Source organism: Ovis canadensis, chromosome 5, assembly GCF_042477335.2.
Source record: "Ovis canadensis isolate MfBH-ARS-UI-01 breed Bighorn chromosome 5, ARS-UI_OviCan_v2, whole genome shotgun sequence".
Taxonomy (NCBI): domain Eukaryota; kingdom Metazoa; phylum Chordata; class Mammalia; order Artiodactyla; family Bovidae; genus Ovis; species Ovis canadensis.
This window is the reverse complement of record NC_091249.1, coordinates 22,893,859-22,912,666: the sequence shown is the minus strand read 5'-3', so window position 1 is coordinate 22,912,666 and position 18,808 is coordinate 22,893,859. Positions and strand designations below refer to the sequence as shown.

Genomic DNA, 18,808 nt, shown 5'->3' with positions numbered 1-18,808 from the left:
TGGGACATTGTCACTATTCAACTTTTATTTTTCAGATGCATGAAATAATTTCTCACTAAAACTCTGAATATGTGACATCTTGGGGAAAACACTGACTTTACCCAGTGAAGTGTTAAAGTCTCTCAGTCGTGTCCAGCTCTTTGGGACCCCATGGACTATACAGTCCATGGAATTCTCCAGGCCAGAATACTGGAGTGGGTAGCCTTTCCCTTCTCCAGGGGTTCTTCCAAACCCAGGGATCAAACCCAGGTCTCCCGCATTGCAGGCAGATTCTTTACAAGCTGAGCCACAAGGGAAGCCCAAGAATACTGAAGTGGGTAGCTTACCTAAAGTACACAAAATCTGTGAACAAAATATTGACATTAATATTTTATGGGAAAATATAAAAGATAGCAACTCAATCATGTGCGTAATGCCCATTTGTGTGAAAATAGTCATGTAATTTTCCCCTTTCCTGGTAGTCTAACCACCAAATGGAACCAAAGAACCTAACAAGGGTTTCAGAATTTCACCTTCTGGGATTTTCAGAGGAACCAGAACTTCAATCTCTCATATTTGGACTTTTCCTCTCCATGTACCTGATCACTGTGTTTGGAAACTTGCTCATCATCCTGACTGTCAGCTCAGACTCCCACCTCCACACCCCCATGTTCTTCTTCCTCTCCAACCTGTCTTTTGTAGACATCTGCTTCACCTCCACCACCATCCCAAAGCTGCTGTGGAACATCCAGACCCAGAGCAAAGTCATAACATTTGAAGGCTGCATCACCCAGGTGTATTTTTTCACACTCTTTGTAGTGCTGGACATTGTACTGCTGACCGTGATGGCCTATGACCGCTTTGTGGCCATCTGCAATCAGAATAATTGCACACAATCTGATCTCACAACTTTGACCCAGTCTCTCATACTGTCTTTAAAACCTCTTCCCAGAAATGTATCAGAGATTTGGGGTCTTTTGAGCATGAGTTGCTCATTCTCCTTGTTTGAGACCCTGCAATAAACCCTGTGCTTTGCTGCACCACAGCCTGGTGTCAGTAGATTGGCTTTACTGCACTTGGGGGAGCATACTCAAGTTTGGTTCAGTAACAACTGCTACATACAAACTTGCCTAAATAGAACTGATTAATAGAACATATCTATTATCTAATAACATTATAGGATGGGGACTTACTTGTTCTGATCTCTGCAGGGCTTTTCATGAATCTGTTGCTCTTTGGGCCCTAAGTCATATCTGACTCTCTGTGACCCTATGAATTGCACCATTCCAGGCTTCCCTGTCCTTCACTATCTCCTGGAGTTTGCGCTAACTCATGCCCACAGAGTCAATGATGCCATCCAACCATCTCATCCTGTCCCCTGCTTCCTCTCCATGGGTCTGTAGTCAGACACGAAACTTTACGTTGTGATTCTAAGACTCATCCATGATGTGTGAGGCTGTACTCCTCTTCTGTCTAAAACTCCTTTGATATATGGAGGTTAATGTCCCAGTTTTTAGGGGGGAAATGAGTTTATTAAATGTGACTTGTCTTAATATAATTTAACTACCTTACATATGTGTGTGTCCAGTAGCTCAGTCATGGCCAACTCTTTTGTGACCCCATGGACTGAAGCCCACCAGGCTCCTCTGTCTGTGGGATTTCCCAAGCAAAGAATACTAGAGTGAATTGCCATTTCTTTCTCCAGGGGATCTTCCTGACCCAGGGATGGAACCTGTGTCTCCTGCATTTCCTGCATTGTCAGGCAGATTCTTTACCACTGATCCATCTAGGAAGTCCTTAACTACTTTAATATCCACATAAGAAGCTTTGTTTTATCCCATTTAGAAGCAAAACTTCCCACTCCTGTTAGATGTGATTCAGTTACTTTTGCTCCAGATACTACCATGACATGCATACTGGAATTTTTAAATACTGATAAACTGATTAAAGCATAGTTACATACAATAAATTGAACCCAGTTAAAAATCATTAAAATTAAAAGTATATTTAAAAAGAGAGAGAGAGAGAGAGCCTGCGGTCAGCAGCCCAGAGTTTGGCTGCTGAGTGGATCTTGCTGCCAGTTCCACTCTAACCCTTAAGTTGGACTCTTTTTGTTAGGTCTGATTCTTCACAAGCCAAGCCCCCAAATCATAGGCTAGCTTCTGCATTGTTCCCACATACGCAAGCTTTATGAACTTTCCAGAGCTACAACCACTTCTCAGAAAACAAAGATTTTGTTCCTGAATATTAAAAAAAATTTTTTTAATTTAAAAAAAATAATAAAAGTATATACAACCTAGTTCCGTTTCTATATATCTTGAGAAGGTGCACAATAAGTTTTACTGCTTTGTTATGCACTTTTTATAAATGGAATTCCCCTGGCCTCGGTTTCCTTACTTCTAAAGGTAATGTGGAATAATAAACATAACTTCTGAGGAATGCTGTGAGAAAATAGGAAATCTATAAAAGTAGTTGTATAGCTTAAAAAAATTCATATGTAAGAAGCACATGTGTGTGCATTAATTGTGTATAATCTTCTCTCAAATAAACACATTAATATACATATAAGCACATACACACTGAAACATTTATAATCCAATTTGCTATGTTGAAAGAAACTTTTAAAGAAAGTTGGAATATAAAGAAATAATTAGAACAAATAATTTCACAATTTGTATGGAGTTACAAAAAACCTCGAATAGCCAAAGCAATCTTGAGAAAAAAGAGTGGAACTGGAGGAATCAACCTGCCTGACTTCAGGCTATACTACACAGCAACAGTCATCAAGACAGTATGGCACTCTGTTGTGCAGAAGCTTTTAGTTTTCCTCATGTCCCATTTGCTTATTTTTGCTTTTATTTCCAGTATGTGGCAAAACCAATACAATATTGTAAAGTAAAAATATATATATAATAATATAAATAAATAAAAGAAAAAATAAAATAAAACCATATTTCACATAAAAAAAAACAGTATGGTACTGGCACAAAGACAGAAACATAGATCAATGGAACAAAATAGAAAGCTCAGAGATAAATCCATGCACCTATGGACACCTTATCTTTGACAAAGGGGGCAAGAATATACAATGGAGAAAAGACAGTCTCTTTAACAAGTGGTGCTGGGAAAACTGGTCAACCACTTGTAAAAGAAAGAAACTAAAACACTTTCTAACACCATACACAAAAATAAACTCAAAATGGATTAAAGGTCTAAACATAAGACCAGAAACTATACAACTCCTAGAGGAAAACATAGGCAAAACACTCTCTGACATAAATCACAGTAGGATCTTCCAGGACCCACCTCCCAGAGCAATGAAAATAAAGCAAAAGTAAACAAATGAGACCTAATTAAACTTAAAAGCTTTTGCACAACAAAGGAAACTATAAGCAAGGTGAAAAGACAGCCTTCAGGATGGGAGAAAATAATAGCAAATGAAGCAACTGACAAAGAATTAATCTCAAAAATATACAAGCAACTCCTACAGCTCAATTTCAGAAAAAAAAAAGCAACCCAATCAAAAAATGGCCCAAAGAACTAAACACACCTTTCTCCAAAGAAGACTTACAGATGGCTAATAGACACATGAAAAGATGCTCAACATCACTTGTTATCAGAGAAATGCAAATCAAAATCACAATGAGGTATGCTGGTCAGAATGGCTGCTATCAAAAAGTCTACAAATAATAAATGCTGGAGAAGGTGAGGAGAAAAAGAACCCTCTTACACTGTTGGTAAGAATGCAAACTAGAACAGCTACTAAGGAGAACAGTGTGGAGATTCCTTAAAAAGCTGGAAATAGAACTGCCTTATGACCCAGCAATCCCACTGCTGGGCATACACACCGAGGAAACCAGAACTGAAAGAGACACAGGTACCCCAATGTTCATCGCAGCACTGTTTATAATAGCCAGGACATGGAAGCAACCTAGATGTCCATCAGCAGAAGAATGGATAAGAAGGTTGTGGTATGTATACACAATGGAACATTACTCAGGTATTAAAAAGAATGGATTTGAATCAGTTCTAATGAGGTAGATGAAACTGGAGCTTATTATACAGAGCAAAATAAGTCAGAAAGAAAAACACCAATACAGTATATTAGTGCATACATATGGAATTTAGAAAGATAGTAACGATGACCCTATATGTGAGACAGCAAAAGAGACACAGATGTAAAGAACAGACTGTTGACTCTGGGAGAAGGCGAGGGTGGGATGATTTGAGAGAATAGCATTGAAACATGTATATTAATGTACATGAAACAGATCACCAGTCCAGGTTCAATGCATGAGGCAGGGTGCTCTGGGCTGGTGCACTGGGATGACCCTGAGAGATGGGATGGGGAGGCAGGTGGAAGGGAGGGTCAGAATGGGGAACACATGTACACCCATGGCTGATTCATGTGAATGTATGGCAAAAAAAAAATTAAGAAATAAATTTTTTTAATTAAAGAAATAAAAATAATGACTGTCTGAATTAACATGAAATTTAAGGAATATAAAAGTTTAGGCAAAATACTTAAAGTTAAAATGGGCTTCCCTTGTGGCTCAGTGGCAAAGAATCCTCCTGCCAATGCAGAAGACACGGGTTCAGTCCCTGGGTTGGGAAGATCCTGGACAAAGAATTGGCAAACCACTCCAATATTCTTGCCTGGGAAATCCCATGGACAGAGGAGCCTGACAGGCTAAAGTCTGTTGGATTGCAAAGAGTCAAACACAACTTAGAGACTAAACAAAAACAGTGTGATCTTACTTTTGATAAAAATGACATCTTAATTCAGTCCTCACAATGAGACCCACACTTATATTTATGGAATGGGAACTCAATGCACCAACTAATAGGGCAAACATATCCAAACTGACTTTCATTTTTATCTCCTATTAGAGTGGGTCACTCATACAAAATACCTTAATCCAGAGGAAACTAAATGACTGAATTAAGAAGCTTAAACTCAGTTCCTGTGAACCGTATTTTATTGGCTAAATGATGCATTTCATTCCTACTGCTGTGTAACAAATTATTGCACTAGTGCCTTAAAAATTAAAGTCCTAAGAATCAGAACTCTAGTTTCACCTCAATGGGCTGAATACAAGGTGTCTGTGAGAACTGGGATCCACCTGGATGCTCCAGGGAAGAAAAAGTTCCTAGATCACTTTCTAGTAGGCATTTGTATTCTGATCAAGTGGTTCTTTTGTTGTTGTTGTTGTTGTTTTAACATAAATTTATTTATTTTAATTGGAGGTTAATTACTTTACAATATTGTATTGGTTTTGCCATACATCAACATGAATCCGCCACAGGTATACACGTGTTCCCCATCCTGAAACCCCCCTCCCTCCTCCTTCCCCGTACCATCCCTCTGGGTCATCCCGGTGCACCAGCCCCAAGCATCCAGTATCATGCATCGAACCTGGACTGGCAATTCATTTCATATATGATATTATACATGTTTCAATGACATTCTCCCAATTCATCCCACCCTCTCCCTTTTCCACAGAGTCCAAAAGACTATTCTATACATCTGTGTCTCTTTTGCTGTCTCGCATACAGGGTTATCGTTACCATCTTTCTAAGTTCAGTTCAGTCGATCAGTTGTCTCCAACTCTTTGCGACCCCATGAATCGCAGGACGCCAGGACTCCCTGTCCATCACCAACTCCCGGTGTTCACTCAGACTCACGTCCATTGAGTCCATGATGCCATCCAGCCATCTCATCCTCTGTTGTCCCCTTCTCCTCCTGCCCTAAATCCCTCCCAGCATCAGAGTCTTTTCCAATCAGTCAACTCTTCACATGAGGTGGCCAAAGTATTGGAGTTTCACCTTTAGCATCATTCCTTCCAAAGAAATCCCAGGGCTGATCTCCTTCAGAATGGACTGGTTGGATCTCCTTGCAGTCCAAGGGACTCTCAAGAGTCTTCTCCAACACCACAGTTCCTAAGCATCAATTCTTCAGCACTCAGCCTTCTTCACAGTCCAACTCTCACAGACTGGTTCCAAATAGGAAAGGGAGTACGTCAAGACTGTATATTGTCACCCTGCTTATTTAACTTATATGCAGAGTACATCATGAGAAACACTGTCATCCATACATGACTACTGGAAAAACCATAGCCTTGACTAGACGGACCTTTGTTGGAAAAGTAATGTCTCTGCTTTTGAATATACTATCTAGGTTGGTCATAACTTTTCTTCCAAGGAGTAAGCGTCTTTTAATTTCATGGCTGCAGTCATCTGCAGTGATTTTGGAGCCCCCCAAAGTAAAGTCTGACACTTTTCCCACTGTTTTCCCATCTATTTCCCATGAAGCGATGGGACCAGATGCCATGATTTTCGTTTTCTGAATGTTGAGCTTTAAGCCAACTTTTTCACTCTCCTCTTTCACTTTCATCAAGAGGCTTTTTAGTTCCTCTTCACTTTCTGCCATAAAGGTGGTGTCATCTGCATACCTGAGGTTATTGATATTTCTCTCAGCAATCTTGATTCCAGCTTGTGTTTCTTCCAGTCCAGTGTTTCTCATGATGTACTCTGCATATAAGTTAAATAAGCAGGGTGACAATATACAGTCTTGACGTACTCCCTTTCCTATTTGGAACCAGTCTGTTGTTCCATGTCCAGTTCTAACTGTTGCTTCCTGACCTGCATAAAGATTTCTCAAGAGGCAGGTTAGGTGGTCTGGTATTCCCATCTCTTTCAGAATTTTCCACAGTTTATTGTGATCCACACAGTCAAAGGCTTTGGCATAATCAAGAAAGCAGAAATAGATGTTTTTCTGGAACTCTCTTGCTTTTTCCATGATCCAGCAGATGTTGGCAATTTGATCTCTGGTTCCTCTGCCTTTTCTAAAACCAGCTTGAACATCAGGGAGTTCATGGTTCACATATTGCTGAAGCCTGGCTTGGAGAATTTTGAGCATTACTTTACTAGCATGTGAGATGAGCACAATTGTGTGGTAGCTTGAGCATTCTTTGGCATTGCCTTTCTTTGGGATTGGAATGAAAACTGACCTTTTCCAGTCCTGTGGCCATGCTGAGTTTTCCAAACTTGCTGGCATATTGAGTGTAGCACTTTCACAGCATCATCTTTCAGGATTTGAAACAGCTCAACTGGAATTCCATCACCTCCACTAGCTTTGTTCGTAGTGATGCTTTCTAAGGCCTGCTTGACTTCACATTCCAAGATGTCTGGCTCTAGATTAGTGATCACATCATCATGATTATCCAGGTTGTGAAGATCTTTTTTGCACAGTTCTTCCATATGCATTAGTATACTGTATTGGTGTTTTCCTTTCTGGCTTACTTCACTCTGTATAATAGGCTCCAGTTTCATCCACCTCATTAGATTGGATTCAAATGTATTCTTTTTAATGGCTGAGTAATACTCCATTGTGTATATGTACCACAGCTTTCTTATCCATCCATCTGCTGATGGACATCTAGGTTGCTTCCATGTCCTGGCTATTATAAACAGTGCTGTGATGAACACTGAGGTACACGTGTCTCTTTCTTTTTCTTTTGTTTTATATTTTTATTTTTACTTTATTTTCCTTTACAATGCTGTATTGGTTTTGCCATACATTGACATGAATCTGCCATGGGTGTACATGAGTTCCCAATCCTGAACCCCCCTCCCACCTCCCACTTCTGACCCCATATCATCTCTCTGGATCATCCCCGTGCACCAGCCCCAAGCATCCTGTATCCTGTATCGAACAGAGACTGGTGATTCATTTCTTACATGATAGAATACATGTTTCAGTGCCATTCTCCCAAATCATCCCACCCTCTCCCTCTCCCACAGAGTCCAAAAGTCTGTTCTACACATCTGTGTCTCTTTTGCTGTCTTGCATACAGGGTTATCATTACCATCTTTCTAAATTCCATATATATGCGTTAGTATATTGTATTGGTGTTTTTCTTTCTGGCTTACTTCACTCTGTATAATCGGCTCCAGTTTCATCCATCTCGTTAGAACTGATTCAAATGTATTCTTTTTTTTTTTTCATCTTTAATTCTTACATGCGTTCCCAAACATGAACCCCCCTCCCACCTCCCTCCCCATAACATCTCTGTGGGTCATCCCCATGCACCAGCCCCAAGCATGCTGTATCCTGCGTCAGACATGGACTGGCGATTCAGTTCTTACATGATAGTATACAGGTTAGAATGCCATTCTCCCAAATCATCCCACCCTCTCCCTCTCCCTCTGAGTCCAAAAGTCCGTTATACACATCTGTGTCTTTTTTGCTGTCTTGCATACAGGGTCATCATTGCCATCTTTCTAAATTCCATATATATGTGTTAGTATACTGTATTGGTGTTTTTCTTTCTGGCTTACTTCACTCTGTATAATCGGCTCCAGTTTCATCCATCTCATCAGAACTGATTCAAATGAATTCTTTTTAACAGCTGAGTAATACTCCATTGTGTATATGTACCACAGCTTTCTTATCCATTCATCTGCTGATGGACATCTAGGTTGTTTCCATGTCCTGGCTGTTATAAACAGTGCTGCGATGAACATTGGGGTACATGTGTCTCTTTCAATTCTGGTTTCCTCGGTGTGTATGCCCAGCGGTGGGATTGCTGGGTCATAAGGTAGTTCTATTTGCAACTTTTTAAGGAATCTCCACACTGTTCTCCATAGTGGCTGTACTAGTTTGCATTCCCACCAACAGTGTAGGAGGGTTCCCTTTTCTCCACACCCTCTCCAGCATTTATTGCTTGCAGACTTTTGGATCGCAGCCATTCTGACTGGTGTGAAGTGGTACCTCATTGTGGTTTTGATTTGCATTTCTCTAATAATGAGTGATGCTGAGCATCTTTTCATGTGTTTGTTAACCATCCGTATGTCTTCTTTGGAGAAATGTCTATTTAGTTCTTTGGCCCATTTTTTGATTGGGTCGTTTATTTTCCTGGAATTGAGCTGCATAAGTTGCTTGTATATTTTTGAGATTAGTTGTTTGTCAGTTTCTTCATTTGCTATTATTTTCTCCCATTCAGAAGGCTGTCTTTTCACCTTGCTTATATTATCCTTTGTTGTGCAGAAGCTTTTAATTTTAATTAGATCCCATTGGTTTATTTTTTCTTTTATTTCCAGGATTCTGGGAGGTGGATCATAGAGGATCCTGCTGTGATTTATTTCTGAGAGTGTTTTGCCTATGTTCTCCTCTAGGAGTTTTATAGTTTCTGGTCTTACATTTAGATCTTTAATCCATTTTGAGTTTATTTTTGTGTGTGGTGTTAGGAAGTGATCTAGTTTCATTCTTTTACAAGTGGTTGACCAGTTTTCCCAGCACCACTTGTGAAAGAGATTGTCTTTACTCCATTGTATATTCGTGCCTCCTTTGTCAAAGATAAGGTGTCCATATGTGTGTGGATTTATCTCTGGGCTTTCTATTTTGTTCCATTGATCTATATGTCTGTCTTTGTGCCAGTACCATACTGTCTTGATGACTGTGGCTTTGTAGTAGAGCCTGAAGTCAGGCAAGTTGATTCCTCCAGTTCCATTCTTCTTTCTCAAGATTGCTTTGGCCTTTCGAGGTTTTTTGTATTTCCATACAAATCTTGAAATTATTTGTTCTAGTTCTGGGAAAAATATGGCTGGTAGCTTGATAGGGATTGCATTGAATTTGTAAATTGCTTTGGGTAGTATACTCGTTTTCACTATATTGATTCTTCCAATCCATGAACATGGTATATTTCTCCATCTATTAGTGTCCTCTTTGATTTCTTTCATCAGTGTTTTATAGTTTTCTATATAGAGGTCTTTAGTTTCTTTAGGTAGATATATTCCTAAGTATTTTATTCTTTTCGTTGCAATGGTGAATGGAATTGTTTCCTTAATTTCTTTTTCTACTTTCTCATTATTCGTGTATAGGAATGCAAGGGATTTCTGTGTGTTGATTTTATATCCTGCACCTTTACTATATTCATTGATGAGCTCTAGTAATTTTCTGGTGGAGTCTTTAGGGTTTTCCATGTAGAGGATCATGTCATCTGCAAACAGTGAGAGTTTTAATTCTTCTTTTCCAATCTGGATTCCTTTTATTTCTTTTTCTGCTCTGATTGCTGTGGCCAGAACTTCCAGAACTATGTTGAATAGTAGCGGTGAAAGTGGACACCCTTGTCTTGTTCCTGACTTTAGGGGAAATGCTTTCCATTTTTCACCATTGAGGATAATGTTTGCTATGGGTTTGTCATATATAGCTTTTATTATGTTGAGGTATGTTCCTTCTATTCCTGCTTTCTGGAGAGTTTTTATCATAAATGGATGTTGAATTTTGTCAAAGGCCTTCTCTGCATCTATTGAGATAATCATATGGTTTTTATTTTTCAATTTGTTAATGTGGTGAATTCCATTGATTGATTTGCGGATATTGAAGAATCCTTGCATCCCTGGGATAAAGCCCACTTGGTCATGGTGTATGATCTTTTTAATGTGTTGTTGGATTCTGATTGCTAGAATTTTGTTGAGGATTTTTGCATCTATGTTCATCAGTGATATTGGCCTGTAGTTTTCTTTTTTTGTGGCATCTTTGTCAGGTTTTGGTATTAGGGTGATGGTGGCCTCATAGAATGAGTTTGGAAGTTTACCTTCCTCTGCAATTTTCTGGGAGAGTTTGAGTAGGATAGGTGTTAGCTCTTCTCGAAATTCTTGGTAGAATTCAGCTGTGAAGCCGTCTGGACCTGGGCTTTTGTTTGCTGGAAGATTTCTGATTACAGTTACAATTTCCATGCTTGTGATGGGTCTGTTAAGATTTTCTATTTCTTCCTGGTTCAGTTTTGGAAAATTGTACTTTTCTAAGAATTTGTCCATTTTTTCCATGTTGTCCATTTTATCAGCATACAACTGCTGATAGTAGTCTCTTATGATCCTTTGTATTTCTGTGCTGTCTGTTGTGATCTCTCCATTTTCATTTCTAATTTTATTGATTTGATTTTTCTCTCTTTGCTTCTTGATGAGTCTGGCTAATGGTTTGTCAGTTTTATTTATCCTTTCAAAGAACCAGCTTTTGGCTTTGTTGATTTTTGCTATGGTCTCTTTTGTTTCTTTTGCATTTATTTCTGCCCTACTTTTTAAGATTTCTTTCCTTCTACTAACTCTGGGGTTCTCCAATTCTTCCTTTTCTAGTTGCTTTAGGTGTAGAGTTAGGTTATTTATTTGACTTTTTTCTTGTTTCTTGAGGTATGCCTGTATTGCTATGAACTTTCCCCTTAGCACTGCTTTTATAGTGTCCCACAGGTTTTGGGTTGTTGTGTTTTCATTTTCATTAGTTTCTATGCATATTTTGATTTCTTTTTTGATTTCTTCTGTGATTTGCTAGTTATTCAGAAGTGTGTTGTTCATCCTCCACATGTTGGAATTTTTAATAGTTTTTCTCCTATAATTGAGATCTAATCTTAATGCATTATGGTCAGAAAAGATGCTTGGAATGATTTTGATTTTTTTGAATTTATGAAGTTTAGATTTATGGCCCAGGATGTGATCTATCCTGGAGAAGGTTCCATGAGCACCTGAAAAGAAGGTGAAATTCATTGTTTTGGGGTGAAATGTCCTATAGATATCAATTAGGTCTAACTGATCTAATGTATCATTTAAAGTTTGCGTTTCTTTGTTAATTTTCTGTTTAGTTGATCTGTCCATAGGTGTGAGTGGGGTATTAAAGTCTCCCGCTATTATTTTGTTATTGTTAATTTCCCCTTTCATACTTGTTAGCATTTGTCTTACATATTGTGGTGCTCCTATATTGAGTGCATATATTTATAATTGTTATATCTTCTTCTTGGATTGATCCTTTGATCATTATGTAGTGGCCTTCTTTGTCTCTTTTCACAGCCTTTGTTTTAAAGTCTATTTTATCCGATATGAGTATTGCCACTCCTGCTTTCTTTTGGTCTCTATTTGCGTGGTATATCTTTTTCCAGCCCTTCCCTTTCAGTCTGTATGTGTCCCTTGTTTTGAGGTGGGTCTCTTGTAAGCAGCATATAGAGGGGTCTTGTTTTTGTATCCATTCGGCCAGTCTTTGTCTTTTGATTGGGGCGTTCAACTCATTTAGGTTTAAGGTAATTATTAATAAGTATGATCCCGTTACCATTTTCTTTATTGTTTTGAGTTCGGGTTTATACACCCTTTTCATGTTTCCTATCTAGAGAATATCCTTTAGAATTTGTTGGAGAGCTGGTTTGGTGGTGCTGAATTCTCTCAGCTTTTGCTTGTCTGTAAAGCTTTTGATTTCTCCTTCGTATTTGAATGAGATCCTTGCTGGGTACAGTAATCTGGGCTGTAGGTTATTGTCTTTTATCACTTTAAGTATGTCTTGCCATTCCCTCCTGGCCTGAAGAGTTTCTATTGAAAGATCAGCTGTTATCCTTATGGGAATCCCCTTGTGTGTTATTTGTTGTTTTTCCCTTGCTGCTTTTAATATTTGTTCTTTGTGTTTGATCTTTGTTAATTTGATTAATATGTGTCTTGGGGTGTTTTGCCTTGGGTTTATCCTATTTGGAACTCTCTGTGTTTCTTGGACTTGGGTGATTATTTCCTTCCCCATTTTAAGGAAGTTTTCAACTATTATCTCCTTGAGGATTTTCTCATGATCTTTCTTTCTGTCTTCTTCTTCTGGGACTCCTATAATTCGAATGTTGGAGCGTTTCATATAGTCCTGGAGGTCTCTGAGATTGTCCTCGTTTCTTTTAATTCGTTTTTCTTGTTTCCTCTCTGATTCATTTATTTCTACCATTCTATCTTCTATTTCACTAATCCTATCTTCTGCCTCCATTATTCTACTATTTGTTGCCTCCAGAGTGTTTCTGATCTCATTTATTGCATTATTCATTATATTTTGACTCTTTTTTATTTCTTCTAGGTCCTTGTTAAACCTGTCTTGCATCATCTTCTCAATCTTTGTCTCTAGCCTATTTATCTGTGATTCCATTTTGATTTCAAGATTTTGGATCATTTTCACTATCAATATTTGGAATTCCTTCTCAGGTAGATTCCCTACTTCTTCCTCTTTTGTTTGGTTTGGTGGGCAACTCTCCTGTTCCTTTACCTGCTGAGTATTCCTCTGTCTCTTCATCTTGGTTATATTGCTGCGTTTGGGGTGGCCTTTTTATATTCTGGTAATTTGTGGAGTTCTCTTTATTATGGAGCTTCCTCACTGTGGGTGGGGTTCTATCAGTGGCTTGTCAAGGTTTCCTGGTTAGGGAGGCTTGTGTTGGAGTTCTGGTGGGTGGAGCTGGGTTTCTTCTCTCTGGAGTGCAGTGGAATGACCAGTAATGGGTTATGAGACATCAAAGGTTTTGGAATAATTTTGAGCTGCCTGTATATTGAAGCTCAGGGGAGTGTTCCTGTGTTGCTGGAGAATTTGCGTGGTATGTCTTGTTTTGGAACTTGTTGGTCCTTGGGTGGAGCTTGGTTTCGGTGTAGGTATGGAGGCATTGGATGAGCTCCTATTGCTTAATGTTCCCTGAATTCAAGAGTTCTCTAATGTTTTCAGGCTTTGGATTTAAGCCTCCTGCTTCTGGTTTTCAGTTTTATTTTTACAGTAGTCTCTAGACTTCTCCATCTATACAGCACCGATGATAAAACATCTAGGTTAAAGATGAAAAGTTTCTCCACATTGAGGGACACTCAGAGAGGTTCACTGAGTTACAAGGAGAAGAGAAGATGGAGGGGGTAGTTAGAGGTAACTGGAATGAGATGCGGTGAGATCAAAAGAGGAGAGAGCAAGCTAGCCAGTAGTCACTTCCTTATGTGTGCTCCATAGTCTGGACCGCTCAGAGGTATTTATGGAGTTATACAGGGAAGAGGAGAGGGAGGAAGTAGACAGAGGTGGCCAGGAGGATAAGAGAGAGGAATGAGAAGGAGAGAGACAAATCCTACCAGTAACCAGTTCCTTGGGTGTTCTCCACCGTCTGGAACACACAGAGATTCACAGAGTTGGATAGAGAAGAGATGGGGGAGAAAAGAGACAGAGGCCACCTGGTGGAGAAAAAGGAGAGTCCAAAGGAGGAGAGAGTGGTCAAGCCAGTAATCTCGCTCTCAGGTAAACTTGGGTAGTGAAGTTTGGGTTTTTAAATGTACAAAATTGACAACAAAAACCTAAGAGCAAAGATTAAAAATCTGTTTTTGAAGACAATGGTCTGCTTTTCTGGTTGCCTGATGTCCTCTGCCAGCCTACAGAAGTTGTTTTGTGGAGTTTGCTCGGCGTTGAAATGTTCTTTTGAGGAATTTGCGAGGGAGAAAGTGGTCTTCCCGTCCTATTCCTCTGCCATCTTTACAGTTCCCTCCAAATGTATTCTTTTTAATGGCTGAGTAATACTCCATTGTGTATATGTACCACAGCTTTCTTATCCATTCATCTGCTAATGGACATCTAGGTTGCTTCCATGTCCTGGCTATTATAAACAGTGCTGCAAAGAACATTGGGGTACATGTGTCTCTTTCAGTTCTGGTTTCCTCGGTGTGTATGCCCAGAAGTGGGACTGCTGGGTCATAAGGTAGTTCTATTTCCAGTTTTTCAAGGAATCTCCATACTGTTCTCCATAGTGGCTGTACTAGTTTGCATTCCCACCAACAGTGTAGGAGGGTTCCCTCTCTCAAACCCTCTCCAGCATTTATTGCTTGTAGACTTTTAGATCACAGCCATTCTGACTGGTGTTAAATGGTACCTCATTGTGGTCTTGATTTGCATTTCTCTGATAATGAGTGATGTTGAGCATCTTTTCAGGTGTTTGTTAGCCATCTGTATGTCTTTTTTGGAGAAATGGATCTTTGATTTTCAGCTGTTGTTTATCCATTTTTAATTTCCAGATTTAGGAGTAGATTATTGTCATTAGAGTAAGAATATCAGGATAGCAAAAGTCTAATCATGAGGGGTTATGTTTTGTAGAAGCAAAATGAGCTTAGTCTACGTGTACCATAATCTTAAATAATGTTTATTTACCTTACCAAAGTAACAAAAGATTTTAAAAACAACTATAAATCACTTTAAAAAATTTATAATCTGTTATCAAAAGCTGCATTCTAAGAAAACTTTGCTTTCTAAACAGAGAGAAGACCAAATTCTAGTCTTGTACCAGCTTACTATTAATAACATAATTTGTTTATCTCTTTAATCTTAGAAAGTTTTTTCCATAAATCTTGAAGAATTAGCAGTATTCTTCTAAAGGTATGAGAGTAAAACCATAGAAGGCATGTTTGAAATCTGATTCTATTGCAATTGACAAAGAAACCTGGTCATAACACTTTAATATGATAATTAGAATTATAATTGACCATATTTTATCAGGGCATATCAGATCTATATGAATTTCATACAATTTTAAGATATCTATTTAGTAACATCAACCATACAGTCTAACCTGAAAAGATTTATCACCCCTTTAACAGTACTTCCCATGTAATTTTAACATAGCCAATGAACCCAGGTAACTATTAAGTTACCTGTCTCAGGGGCCCTCTGAAGCATCCCAAAGTTAGCTAGAAGTCAAATTATTTAGGAAGTTTTGTTGATAAATATCAAAAGGATTTATAACAATCAAGTAGGTAAGTTACTGGGAAATAATAGTTATTTACTTAGCCAAATTTAACAAAAGATATGTACACACCTGTGGCAGATTCATGTCAATGTGTGGCAAAACTAATACAGTATTATAAAGTAAATATATATATATTAATAATAATAATAAACAGTTGAGGAAAAATATATATATAGAACAGATCAATTAAGAGGTAAAGGAACTTAAACCTATTATTAAAAGCAGTTCAACATCTGAAGAAAGCATGTCCTCTTAACAGAGAGAAACGCTGGATACAAGTTTTGCACCAGTTTACTTTAAGCTCGTTTCAGTTCAGTTCGGTTCAGTCGCTCAGTCGTGTCCGACTCTTTGCGACCCCATGAATTGCAGCACGCCAGGCCTCCCTGTCCATCACCATCTCCCGGAGTTCACTCAGACTCACATCCATCTAGTCCGTGATGCCATCCAGCCATCTCCTCCTGGGTCGTCCCCTTCTCCTCCTGCCCCCAATCCCTCCCAGCATCAGAGTCTTTTCCAATGAGTCAACTCTTCCCATGAGGTGGCCAAAGTACTGGAGCTTCAGCTTTAGCATCATTCCTTCCAAAGAAATCCCAGGGTTGATCTCCTTCAGAATGGACTGGTTGGATCTCCTTGCAGTCCAAGGGACTCTCAAGAGTCTTCTCCAACTTTAAATTTGTTTTAAACTTGGTCAGTCCTAACCATGCACAATTTTTTTTTCAGGGCAGTTTCCACAAACCTTCTAATCACTTTTTGTAGCAGCCACCTGTAAGTCAGACCTACTTTTTTTCCCTTCATAAAATGTAATTTTATTTTTTATACCTTTTTTATTAAAATCATGCCTACCTCCTTATTAGTTTAGCAAACAAGCATTAATACTAGATATTTAATATTGAATATTTCCCAGTTCACATGAATCTGAAATTTATTTAGGTTAATTTTTCCTGTATTTAGAATTGTTTGACTTGTAAGCGCTTACTTTTCTTTTAGGCCAATTAAATTGGAACTCATTTACAACTTCAACAATATTATCAGAAAAAAACAAAAGGCATACACTGAGACATACGTAAATCCAGACAGACAGATTGACAAAGATCTTATAGTTTTCTGTTTGAGATTTAAAATATCTCTTTCACCCCTTTTTTCTTTTTCTTTGCTTGAAGTTCTAATTTGCCCAAGGCTGAGGTCTCAGGCAAAGTTGGCTGTGTATTTCAAAGACGTGGAAAGGGTTAACTTCAAGCTTTCTCCTAGGTAGGCCTTTTAACAAGCTGCTGCTGCTGCTGCTAAGTTGCTTCAGTCATGTCCGACTCTGTGTGACCCCATAGACGGCAGCCCACCAGGCTCTGCCGTCCCTGGGATTCTCCAGGCAAGAACACTGGAATGGGTTGCCATTTCCTTCTCCAGTGCATAAAAGTGAAAAGTGAAAGTGAAGTCACCCAGTCGTGTCTGACTCCTAGCGAACCCATGGACTGCAGCCTACCAGGCTCCTCCATCCATGAGATTTGCAGGCAAGAGTACTGGAGTGGGTTCCCATTGCCTTCTCCTTTAACAAGCTAGTTGTTTTTAATTGTATTTGCAAAAATAATTGGTTTTGCAGTTCCCAAAAAGAAAAATTTATCTCACTCTGTTCAATCAGCAATCTCACACTCACAATCATTCAAAGGCTATCACAATGCCTCACTTCTCCCAAGTCCCCAGGTTTCCTTAACTGTTGCTCCCTTCCTGGGAACTCCAAGGAGGTGATCAGTCTCCCCGTTGGAGTAGGACCTGACTGGGGACTGGCCCAGGGCTTTACCTGATCCTGTGGCCATTCTAGCGAGTTGGTCCGTCTCTCCAGTGAGTCCAGTTGGGTCTCGGCCATCTGGAGAATCAGAACACTGGTCCAAAAGAGAACCCGGAATACCATCAGGTGGCACACCTCCTTGTTTGTCTCAGGGTTCCTTTGCTTCAACCCAGCTGAACCACCAGTGTTGCAACTTAAGGGGCCTGTGTGGCTGGAATTTCGGTGAGGCCTCCAGAAACCAGTTACTGGTTTTGCAGAAACCAGTACTCCAGAACTCAGCTTTATTATACCGGTGGGCCCAGAAGAGTTGACACTCCAAGCCCTGAGCCCCGAACAAAGGGGTTACAGAGTTTTTATACATGGACAGGCATGATTAAGCAGATTTGCAGGGGCTTGGCAGTTGCAAAGAGCAGGTCAAGGGTGAGTGAGATAAGCTCCAGTTCCTAATATTTTGAGTCCCCACATTCTGAGACTACATGACCTATGTGATCCAGGCTTTGCAAGGAGCAAGCTGAGTTACAGGGGCAGAAGGAGCAGGAGGTTATGTAAAATTTTAACTTTTCCTCTTCACCAAAGATGCTGTGGAACATCCAGACCCAGAGCAAAGTCATAACAGTTGAAGGCTTCATCACCCAGGTGTACTTTTTCATTCTGTTTGCAGCATTGGACAATTTCCTCCTGACCACGAGAGCCTATGATCAGTATGTGGCCATCTGTCACCCGCTGCTCTACACAGTCATCATGAACCCCCGGCTCTGTGGGCTATTGGTGCTGGTGTGCTGGATGATCAGTGTCCTGCATTCCTTGTTAGAAAGTTTAATGATGTGGCAACTGTCTGTACAGTCTTAGAAATTTCTCATTTTTTCTGTGAATGCAAGCAAAGGATCCAACTTGCCAACTCTGACACTTTTTTCCATAACATGGTGATGTATTTTGTAGCTGTGTTCCTGGCTGGTGGTTCCCTCTTTGGTATCATTTATTCATATTCTAAGATAGTGTTCTGCATACATGAAATATCATCAGCTCAGGGGAAGCATAAAGCATTCCCCACCCATGTGTCTCACCTCTCAGTTGTCTCCTTATTTTATTATACAGGTTTAGGAGTGTACCTTAGCTCCGCTGCTACCCACAGCTCACACTCAAGCGTAACAACCTCAGTGATGTACACTGTGGTCACACCCATGATGAACCCCTTCATCTACAGTCTGAGAAATAAAGACTTAAAGAGAGGTCTGAAAATACTCTTTGGAAAGGTGACTCTTAAAGGGCCTATTTATCCTAGGACTTAAGAAGCACCCTGGGTAACAGAGCTCAACGTAAGAGCCAAATGTTGCCATTTTTTTTGATGAGACTGTGAACATAGAACATGCCTCTTCCATCTTTTTTTTTTTTTTTGGGGGGGGTGGATTTCTATTTTGATTTCAAATTCTCTATACAATTTATGTAATTCTATACAATTTATGTAATTCTATTTTATGTTTTGTAATATCTCTCATAACCAGGA

The 18,808-nt window shown here is 39.4% G+C and overlaps 1 pseudogene; it reads left to right on the top strand.

Moving 5' to 3' along the window:
• The first annotated feature begins 473 nt into the window (after positions 1 to 473).
• Positions 474 to 18,593, top strand: LOC138440640 (olfactory receptor 7A17-like; annotated as a pseudogene).
• The last annotated feature ends 215 nt before the right edge of the window (positions 18,594 to 18,808 follow it).